Below are 11,590 nucleotides of genomic sequence, written 5' to 3' on the forward strand. Positions count from 1 at the left end.
CTGGGTGGCAGGCTGGATGTCCAGCGAAAAGAGCCAACTGTGCTGCTGCTAAGTAGCTTGTTCTGGCAGCGTCCCATTCAGCTGCTCATGCAAAACCCGGCTGTCGCTTCGCCTAGCTGAGCAATTTTCCTCCCGCTTGCTTAGGCAGCGTTTGCAGTGTTCTACTCGTCGTTAAAAGGGACAAACATGCAGTCCCTGTTTCCAAGGAGAGGAAGGCCTAAGTCGAGGCTGCAACGAAAATGTTGACTTCAAGCCACCAATTTGAATTCGAATCATAGGGTTAGGAGGGACCTCTAGGGTCATCTAGTCCAACCCCTTGCACAGTGCATGAAATTTACCTCCCCACCACCACACACCCCCAGTGACTCCATGTCCAGAAGATGGCAAAACAGCATCAGGATCCCTAGCCAAGATGGCGATCGGCCTTTCCCTGGGCATGTAAGAAGGGGGCCACGAGAACTAAGCCCTGATGTAACCCTTCCTGCCCTCCTCCTCATGATCTGCCTGGGTTCACAGAATCAGCATTGCTGTCAGATGGCCATCTAGCCTCTGCTTAGTTGTGTCCACGGTAGATTGAACAAGGGGCCTCTTAATGAGTCATGTCTGTAGCCGCTATACCAGCTGTTGGGGCTTCACGGGGCGGGTTAAAATCTCCCACTGAACCCAAACGTAATTCATTTCAAGGACTGATTTCCAAGCTGTACTGCCACTGCAAACCATCTTTCCAAAGCCAGGCAGCCGTAGTTTTTTGGCTTGTGTTCCCCGCTGCTCCAAACAGGCAGGAATAGGAATGACTCTCCCTTGTACAGAGTCAGACCTTTGAGGGGCTTCCACATGGGAACGGGGGTTTGTCATTTCTCCATTTTTGGTGCCGCTGCAGCTAAAGTGCAGTAGCAATGGAGCCTCCATCTATGTGTCAGGTTTCCCTGCCCCAGTCCCCTGCAAGTGGCACCCCCCCCCTTTCCCACCAAGGCTTTTGTATTTTTCTAAAACAAAGCACTAGGATATTGTTATACTTACAGACCATTGTACTGATAGATGTAGCAATTTCTCTGAACTCTGAGCTTTCATTTTTAAAAAAGAGAAAGTTTCTAGCCCCTTCCCTTGCAGAGGTATTCCTGCTAGGGAAGAGGCTAGAGACTTCCTTTTTTACTGAAAGCTGGGAATTCAGAGGAACTGCTACATCTATCGGTATGACGATATAGCAATATTCTAGGTCCGATTTTTTTAAATTAAAAGCCTCTAATGGAGGATGGAGGAAATGGTTGCCATAGGGACAGGGTTAGGGAAAATAGCTGTGGTGTGGGCTAGAAAAAGCCGAATTTTCCCTCCCACACAACAGCCATCCAGACATTACTATGCTCTTTCCCAAAACTTTAGAGAAAAACAGGCTTGAGGAAGACGGATGAAAAGCGGAGGTGCACAGATATACCACTAGCCTAGGTAGGGTTGCCATGTCCCTTTACCTTCCTGGTCGGGGGGGGGGGGGGCGACACACACACAGTAGTCAAAGATCTTTGGGCACACACGCTTCTTGCAGCGATGCAATGACATCACTTCCGGGACAATTCTTTAATTATTGGCCCGAAGCAAAGCGCTGGAGCATTCCCATGGCCAGCACGATGATGTCACTCCTGGAAGTGATGTCACATGCTGGAGCATTCCTGTGGCCAGCACGATGATGTCACTCCTGGAAGTGATGTCACATGCCAGAGCACAATGATGTCACTTCTGGAAATGATGATGTCAGTCCTGGAAGTGATGTCACACACACGAGCATTCCCGTGGCCAGCACAATGACATCGCTCCTGAAAGTGATGATGTCACTCCTAGAAGTAATGTCATGCGCCGGAACATTCCGGTGGCCAGCACAATGACATCACTCCTGGAAGTGATGTCATGCTCCAGAGCATTCCCTTGGCCAGCACAAAGATGTCACTCCTGGAAGTGATGTCACACACAGGAGCATTCCCTTGGCCAGCACAATGACATCACTCCTGGAAGTGATGTCAACCCACCGCGGACTTGCTCAGGAGGTATTTTGCCTCTCGGGCCTATTCCGTGCACCTTCCCCCACCACCGGCTAGGTGAGTGGGGGGTGGAGGCTGGGAGTAGGGAGCCCCCACCCCCACCAGGGGACCGGCATCCCTAAGGCTATGGAGAAGTGAGTGGGGGGAAAGCTTCCCGAAAGCATGGAACTTGGGTTGATAAACCTGTGCTGAAATGGCCTCTGTCTCTCAAGGTCAGTAGCAGCTGCTGCCGCTGTGTTCCAGAGCCTCACGCAAAGGTCTTTTCCATTTCTTCCTGCCTGATCTTTTATTAGCTGGAGATGCCGGGACTGACCTTGGGCCCTTCAGTGTGAAGGGAGTGCTGTGCCACTGAGTGGCGGCCCTTCCTGAAACACAACAGAGAGCCACGGCAAAATAATGGAAGACTTTTGCCCCGAGCGTTCCACGTATGTCCATCCCTCTGTTTTTAACTGCTGCCAGAAGACCTCATCTGCTTTCATTACCCGGGTTCCTGTTGCAGGCCTCGGTGGTAACCTTCGTTCCTCTCCTGTCGCTGGTATCATCTTCCCCCGATAAGTGGAAGAGGCCAGCACTTCACTGTGACACTTAGGCAGAGCGTTCAGGGGCGTTCCCCTGCAGCTGTTGGGCCTGCCTCTTGTTCCAGCCATCTCTTCTGGCGAGCTGCAGAAATCATCCTTGAGGGGGCGTTCTAATTTGACCGAAGAGCCCCAGTTTTATCTGAGCAATGTTATGAGAGAGTAGGCATTTGTTAACAGAACGGTGGAAACTGAAATTCTTCCCTTTTTTCGCCCCCCTTCAACCCCACATGCAAGCTGGTGCAAATGCTGTCTTTGGCACAGAGTGCAACGCAGTACCCCAATGAGAGACCTGGTTTCAAGTTCTGGGCAGCTACCATGGAAAAGCAGGCCACGGAGAGGGGTGGCTTGGCAGTTTTGGATCCTTCCCATATGAAGGAACCCCTTCCTTATCTGGTGGTGGAGAGTCCCCTCAAGTCATAGCTGACTTAGGGCGACCCCTGGCGAGGTTTTCGTGGCAAGAGACCCACAGAGGTGTTTTGCCATCGCCTGGCTCTGCAACGCTGATCTTCTTTGGAGGTCTCCCATCCAATTACTAACCAAGTCTGACCCTGCTTAGCTTCTGAGATCTGACGAGATCAGGCTCTCCTGGGCTATTCAGGTCAGGGTACCTTCTTCACCTATAAAAAACTATACTATCACCTATAAAAAACTATACTATCCGGAAGGCTTTGGAAATACTTTTTTTAAAAAAACTTTGAAAAGGTGGTCTGTTCCGGAGGGGGGTCTCTCTTAGGCTGTCGTGGCGAAAAAAAGTAGATCCAGCCCTCTCTTGAAATCCTCTTCAAGTTGGTCTACCTCCTGGTGTCTGAAGCCCCTACCTCCAGCCTCCTGCTGGCTGTGACCTTGGTGCCTCCTGCCTCCAAGGCCCATCACCACTTCGACGTGATCTCATTATTGACAAGGCTCACCCGATGGGGGCCATCTTCCTCCCTCATTAACCACCCTGTCACTGTGGGTCACATCAAACCACCATGTGCCACAGGCGGGCTGTGCTGTGGCGCCGAGTTGCCTAGGAAGCCTGCCAGTCAGACCCGGTAAACCCTGGTTTCTATCTGAGGTACAGGATCAAAATTAACCTGACGCAAGGACTAAGAAATGTCCTTGAAATTTTTGAAGAATTGAAATTTTTAAAAAAATCCTTGCTGGTTGAAAGTCTCAGTGAAGGTGGTTATCGAACATCCCTTGGTAGGGAGTTCTGCAGACAGGCTACCACTGAAAATAAGCTGGAGGATTTATTGAAATGTGTAGGGTAAGGCACTTGTTAACAGATCTCAAGGAGCAAGCTCCAGGCCTCAGATCTAGGTCATACGAAAATAAGGGCAGGTGACAGTGCTTCTGAGCATGAACAGAGTGCATTTCCCGCAGCACTGAGTAACTATGGATAAATCCCAGAAGCGTGTAGGGCTTCCCCATAGCAGTTGATTCCTTAAGGTGATTTTCTTTTGAGGAACCCAAAAGGAAGAAGACCCAAAGACAATCCTCCAAAAAATTATACATAAGATGTTTATCACTGTACGTATTTGTGAATGTAAAATTACTCCCTCTTTTTCTTGATGACATACATGGGAAGCAGGGGAACTAGTATTTTAAATACAGTATGTATTATCCTCTGAAAATCATCTTTCAGAGAGCCAACTTGGTGGTGTAGTGGTTAAGAGCAGCAGGACTCTAATCTGGAGAGCCAGGTTTGATTCCCAGCTCCTTGGTTTGAAGCCAGCTGGGTGATCTTGGGTCAGTCACAGCTCTCTCAGAGTTCTTTCAGCCCCACTTACCTCAGTGTTCATTGTGGGGATAATAATAACACACTTTGTAAACCGCTCTGAGTGGGCATTAAGTTGTCCTGAAGGGCAGTATATAAATCAAATATTATCGTCACCATGTTTTGTTGAAAGTTTGATATCCCCTTATGTATCAAGTTGTTGATTCAAGAGGGTCACTTCGAAGACATTACTACCTCTCATAGGGACCCAGTACTGGGTACGACGCCTCTCCTTTCCCCGTGCTCAGGGAGGAGGCTGCCCTCTGTTCTGTGGCCATTGCACAAACACACACCCCAGCTGTTCCCTTCCCAAGGTCGTCCATGCGCCCACCCAAGCGTGCCATCGCTGCAGGGGAATCTCCATCGGCAGACAGGCTGAGAGATCAATAGGCTAACGTAAACCAGCAGAACATGGGGAAATCGGCTACATGTGTGTCCTAATGGGATACATTACGGCGGGGGAACACACAACCTTCACTATCTGAGGCCCAGTGCGGGACAATGCAGGGTTTGGCCTGCAGTGGGACATTCGCTTTTAGTCACGGACATAAGGATGAATGAAACCTCAGGCTTGGCTTCTGAACCAGAAGGTAATAAAAGAGCCAGTTTGGTGTTGTGGATAAGAGCGGCAGGACTATAACCTGGATAACCAGGTTTGATTCCCCACTCCTCCACTTGTAGCCACCTGGGTGACCTTGGGTCAGTCACAGCTCTCTCAGAACTCTCTCAGCCCCACCCACCTCACAGGGTATTTTGTTGTGGGGATAATAATAACACACTTTGTAAACCGCTCTGAGTGGGCGTTAAGTTGTCCTGAAGGGTGGTACATAAATCGAATATTATCATGTTGTTATTGCTATTATTATTGTTATTGTTATTGTTATTATTAAAATGACCATCATTCCCTCCCCCCCGATTTAAGAACGTTTAGTAGAGCAGCTACGTTCTGTCTTGTTCCTGCTAAGTTTAGGACGGCCGCTGATGATGGCCAGAGGTCCTCTTTTTCAGAGCATAATCCCCTGTTTTTGAGGTCTGTCTTCTGAAATGTTTGGGTTCTGGTTCTGTCCAGTCAAAATAATCAGAACTGAGCGGACCGGTTCTGGGTGAGCATTACCACACCGTGTGGAGAATGTGTAGGAGGGGAGCTAATTCTCTCCACGTTCCCTGGGCATTGCTGAAAAGTTTCAAGAACGTACCGTTCTGATGTCCCTTCGCCTCAGCGGAGGAGGTTGTTGTGCCTGCTCTCCCCTTTGTCAGTCACATGAAGACAAAATGCTTTTTTTTAATTTTAATTTTTATTAATAAGACAACATGCTTGAACAAAGTGGTCTGAAACTGCAAGTGCTAACCAGTTGTAGAAGCTGTTTTCAGATAAGCCAGAGCCATCGCTCAAGTACCTTTTGCTGTTCTAAAAGAATTTTTTCCCCCCAAAATCACTCTCATGTCTTCTTGCCATATCTGGCATTGTCTTAGTATACCATTCACTGCAAAGCCGCCAACCCCCAGACTCTGAACTCTAGCCAAGGCAGGCCCCTCTGAGTCTACTCTGCTAGTCTGGGGCCTGCTCCACTTAGGGCTGCCATCTCCAGGTAGGGAAATTCCTGGAGATTTGAGTGGGGAAGGGCGGGGTTTGAGGAGAGGAGGGAACTCGGCTGCTTTTAATGTCATAGAGTCCACCTGCCAAGGCAGCCATTTTCTCCAGGGGAACTGATCTCTGTTGCCTGGAGATCACTTGTAATTCCAAGAGATTTCCGGCAGCAGCCACCAACTGGAGGTTGGCAACCCCAGCTCCACTGAACTGGCTGTTTTACCTATCTTTCCTGATGAGTTTAACTGGCACACCCCTGTGTGGATTAAAGCTTCTTTCTTTGCCAGTTGCATTCAAATTATATAATCCCCTTAATATTCATTCCCTTTTTTTCTAACGATCTATATTGATGCATTGATAGTTTAACAAACAGTTAACTAGGGAACCTCTGGATTCTTTACCAGATATCCCAGCCTGTTGATTGTATTTGACTTACACTTTGTAATGTGCTTTGAGTCTTGGTGAGAAAGGCGTACCATGAATAATGTAAATATATAAGCAACAGCCCTGACAACTGTAGGACTATATTTTACATATGTGGGGAAGAAAGTTTTCTACAGAAAAATATAGCACTGGGGGGCGGGGGGAATCTGGAAAATTTTCCAGTCCCTATCACTGGATGGTACATCCATACTCAAAGTGAGTTCCACCAATCCCTTCTTGTGAGGTCACTTCCCCAAAAATTCAAATTTGAAATTTAAATTTCCCGCCTGACATCACTCAGCTTAACAACCATTTCAAAATTGCCTTCAGGTAGGTTAAGGAGACAAATTCAGTCCGATGACCGACCGGAGGACCCCAGCCAACAGCAGTCCCATTCTGCTCTCGATCTCCAAATGGCCTCCGGCCTTTAGCATCTTTACAGATGACAATCTGTCAGTTTCTCCTCATCTTTATGGTATACAGTAGCCACTCTAGGAATTTCCATTTCTCCTAGACTCTATGGTTCCTCCAGGGGAATTGATCTCTGCAGCCAGGAGATCAGTTGCGATTCTGGGAGATCACCACGCCCCACCTGGGCACTGCCAAACCTGCATGAGGGGGTAGAACCAATCACAAAATGTCCCAAGACAAGCATCCTTCTCTGATGGAGGCAGGGCTTTTTTTCAGCTGGAACGTGGTGGAACGGAGTTCCGGAACCTCTTGAAAATGGTCACATGGCTGGTGGCCCCGCCCCCTGATCTCCAGATAGAGGGGAGTTTAGATTGCCCTCCGTGCCGCCACCAGCACGGAGGGCAATCTCAACTCCCCTCTGTCTGGAGATCAGGGGGCGGGGCCACCAGCCATGTGACCATTTTCGCCAAAGGTGATTTAAACTTTTTAAAACTCCCCCCTTGTTCCAGCTGACCCAAAGTGATGTCATTGGCCCTGGGAGCATGCGTGCACTTTGCACGCGCACATGTGGTACCAGGGGCACTACCTCCCCCCAGGAGTTGCCCCCTGTGCTAGCAACCCACTGAGTTCCACCACCTCTTTTCCCAGAAAAAAAGCCCCGGATGGAGGCAACTGTTTCCAAAGGGGTACAATCCCTGCAGAATCTAGGACAGGTTCTTGGCTTTGAGGAAGAGAAGCTTGTGGGGAAGAAGGAAGTCGCTGACGGGAGGAAACACGTTGGTGTGGGATACTCCATGGTGGATCACTGGTCTAGTGTTCAAAGATTTTTAGATCCATTTCATAAAACCTTGTGAATATTCATCCAAGCTAACAGCACACAGGCACGTAAGATGGCCTTGCTCCAGGGTCAAAATTCTTCCTCTGAGATATCCTGCTTGTCAGATAGGTCTCCGGTAGGTGAAGAAGGTCACTGAGAAAAGTATAAACAGTTTCTTGTTTGGGTTAAGATAATTAAGATTTTAATCTTGAACGCATTCCTTCCCAAGAAAATATCAGATACATGGCTCCAGCTTTTCAATTCTTTGTATAATTTGTCACCCAGGCTTGTCAGATGTCATGTTATGTATTCATGCATCATGTTGCATCATTCTGTGATATTCTGACAGGGTGTTTCTACTAACCTTTTGATCTTATATTCTGTAAACAATTAGTAATTATCCTGTACAGGGGTCATTTTGTAGAAAAAGAGCTGGGGAAACTCATTAGCATAACTCATTAGCATGTGCCACGGCCCTTGCCATCGCCGGAAGTGTGTCAGTAGCATAACTGATTTGCATATGCCACACCCCCTGACATCACCTATCCTGGCTGTTTTGGACCCAATCCTAGCCATTCAGGGCCAAAATTGGGCCCAAAATGGCCAAAAGGGGCTAAAAACAGCCCAAAAGGGGGCCAATATGGTCAGGGTGAGGCCGCTACTGAGTGGGAGAGTGATCCACCACCTGTCAGAGGCCCCAATCCAGGCTGAAACTGGCCCAAAATGGCCGAGTGTCAGGTGGGCGGGGCACCTGACATGTGACCTCTTTGGGGAACTGCCGGAACTGTTCCCCCTCTAAATGAGCCCTGATCCTGTAAACAATTAACATTAAGGGTATATAAGATTCTCTGATGCGACTGGTCCTTACACATTTCAGCCTTGGAATTGGTGATATATTGCTGTATAAACATTAAACCCATTTTTTTTCATGTAATCACTGTGTTTAGTGTCTTGAAATATATATGAGTAAGTGGTAGTGGTGGACTTATGAACTGGCAACAGAGTACTATTACAAAAATTCCTCTATCACCTAGAAAGAAGGGGAAACAGCAGGAAAGTTTCATCAGTCTTATCTCCTCAAATCTTTCTTCACTGTTCATCCTATGGTCTTCTAAGGAGAAAAGCCGGATTTATAGTTTCCATGTGCGTTTTGGTACAGGACAGGGGCAAAATAAAGAGGTCTGTCCCAGTTTTAAAAAGGTGCCATACAGAAAGCATTCAAAGGGTTGCAGCCATTGACTGATTTCACACATGCCGCTGTTTTTCAGCCCTTCTTCCTGCCCTTGGTGGTGTTTGTGTAGAAAAGAGCAGAAAAAGCAAGTTTAAATATACATATATTGGTTTTATGAATTGCAGGATTTATGGTTTCCTGTCCAACTATTTAGAATTCCAGCCTCCCTGTGCTTTAAGAGATGGTGCGGTGAAGTGGTTAGAGAGTTCTGCTAGGAGCGGGGAGACCTGAGGTCAATTCCCCACCCAGTTATGAAACTCGCATTAGGCTTGTCACCCTTCAATATCCGACAGGGTTCTTTTGAGGATAAAATAACGGGGATGGATTACGGATTATGAATAATGGAGAGAGAGAGAGAATGGATAGTTGTTTTAATATAAGACACAGTCTGTTTCATTTCATTAAGGAAGCAGTTAATTATTTTACTAATAGAGATTATATAAGAGAATCCATTAATGGTAATTTATGTGGGGGTGTGCCTCAGCAGAAAAAATTGACAGGCCCCTAGTTCCTGCGGGGCCCCTAGACTTCGGCCTAGTCAGCCTTATGAATAATACGGCGTTGCCTCCAAAGCAGCCATTTTCTCCAGGGGAACTAATCTCTGCCATCTAGAGTTCGGTTGTAATTCCAGGAGATCTTCAGGACCCACCTGGAGGCTGGCAGCCCTATCAGTAACAACAAGCATCCCCCCCCCAACTACAGTTGCCAACTCTGGGTTAGGAAATAGGGTTGCCACTTGCCAGTCTCCAGGTGGTGCCTGGAGATCTCCTGGAATTACAGCTGATCTCCAGGCCACAGAAATCAGTTCCCCTGGAGAAAATGGCTGCTTTGGAGGGTGATCTCTATCGAATTATACCCCACTGAGGCCCATCCCTTCCCCAAACCCTACCCTCTTCAGGCTCCATCTCCCCTAATCTCCAGGAATTTCACACCCTGGAGCTGGCAACCCTATTAGAAAATCCCCAGGGGAGACTGGGGAGGGTAGGATGTGGGGAGGGAAGGGACCTCAGTGAGTAGCATTGCCAGCCTCCAGCTGGTAGCTGGAGATCATCTGGAATTACAACTGATCTCCAGGCCACAGAGATCAGTTCCCCTGGAGAAAATGGCTGCTGTGAAGGGAGAACTCTATGGCATTATACCCCATTGAGGCCCCTCTTCCACCTTTTCCAGGCTCCTCCCTCAAAATCTCCAGGAATTTCCCAACCTGGACCTGGCACCCTTATCAGTAGGGTATAATGCCATAGAGTCCACCCTCCCAAGTATGGTGCTCATCTTTGTAATTTGGAGATCAGTTATAATTCTGGGAGATCTTAAGGCCCCACCTGGAGGTAGGTGACCCTACCCCTATACATAATACTTCCCTGACCCCGGAACACTTCTTCAGTGAGGGGTAATGCTGGGATAATGAGAAAGAACATGAACTTTTAATATTAAAAAATCAGGGGCCTCTTTGCCTGACTCTCTTGGGTGTGCCCTTGATCAGAGAGGACATCAGGACAAAAGTCATCGGGGCCCTTGAGAAGACCCCTACCACGCATGCACCCAGCCCCTCCTATCCTGCCCCCAGATGGAGGAATAACATGGCTATCCAGGCCAGCGAGCTGCATATTAACAGGAAATCGACCAGGCCTGGGGCGCTTGCGAGCAGCCAGCGAGAAAAGAAGATCAAACACTATTGATTGGGATAATTTGACTCCAAGGACGTAAGGGGGAAGGAGAAATTAATGGGAATGCGGCCACGTGTGCGGGGCTGGGGCCCACTGACTGTGAGTCTTGTCCCGCCCCTTTGTGGGGCTGGGGGGTGGTGGTGGGCAGAATATGGTTATAAAGTGTGCTTCTAGCCAAGACAGCCCTCAGAATGCTAGGATGCCCAGGGCTGGTTTGCCATCTTCCCAGGTAAGGACTTGAAAAACTGTGGGTGGTTTGGGCATGGGAGAGGGTTTTCCCCTAAATGGGGTCCATCAGAAAAACTGGAACCAAGGTTACCCATTTTTTTAAAGAAGACAGATCCATAGACTAAATGACCATCTATACATTCCAGAAGAGTTGCCACAATAATCTTCAAATAACCAAGCGTCCTGTGGCATCCTGAAGATTAGCACGTCCAAAATTTGGGGGTCCAAAATTCCATAGCCTGTGTGGGCCAACTCAGATAGAACTCGCCATGCTTTACCAAAACTCATGACCACAGTGAATCTTTGGCTGCCTGGGATTCTCTGTTGTTAAGCTGTTTTTTATTTTTTATTATTATTCTTCAAAATATAATCTCTTGAGGGAATGGGAAGGGAGGGGAAAAGAAGAGGGTTTTCTTTAAAATGTCAGAATGACTAGGTTAGCAGGCAGTTAATGTTTCAGATACCATTTTGGTGGGGAAAACAGGCTGAAAATGTTTTAATTAAATTATAGATTTGTTCTTTTAAAACATGTTAAAAAACACCAACCAGGCCCAACTTCCATGTGTAGCCTGGAGATCTTCCAGAATTACAACTGATCATCAGGCTGCAGAGATCAGTTCCCCTAGAGAAAATAGCCGCTTCGGAGGTCAGATTCGGTGCCATTTTACCCCACTGAGGTCTCTCCCTTTCCCAAGCCCTGCCTTCCCCAGGTTCCATCCCCAGATTTCCAGGAGTTGGCAAAACTAAGGCCAGGAAGATAAAGAGTTGCCCCCAAAGGGAAAAGAGGATGTAATTTTGGATTTATTGAAGTATTGTGGGAGGTACCACTTCAGCACCCTTTTTAGCTAATATTCCAAA

This window comes from Eublepharis macularius, chromosome 1, assembly GCF_028583425.1.
Source record: "Eublepharis macularius isolate TG4126 chromosome 1, MPM_Emac_v1.0, whole genome shotgun sequence".
NCBI classification, from domain to species: Eukaryota; Metazoa; Chordata; class Lepidosauria; order Squamata; family Eublepharidae; genus Eublepharis; species Eublepharis macularius.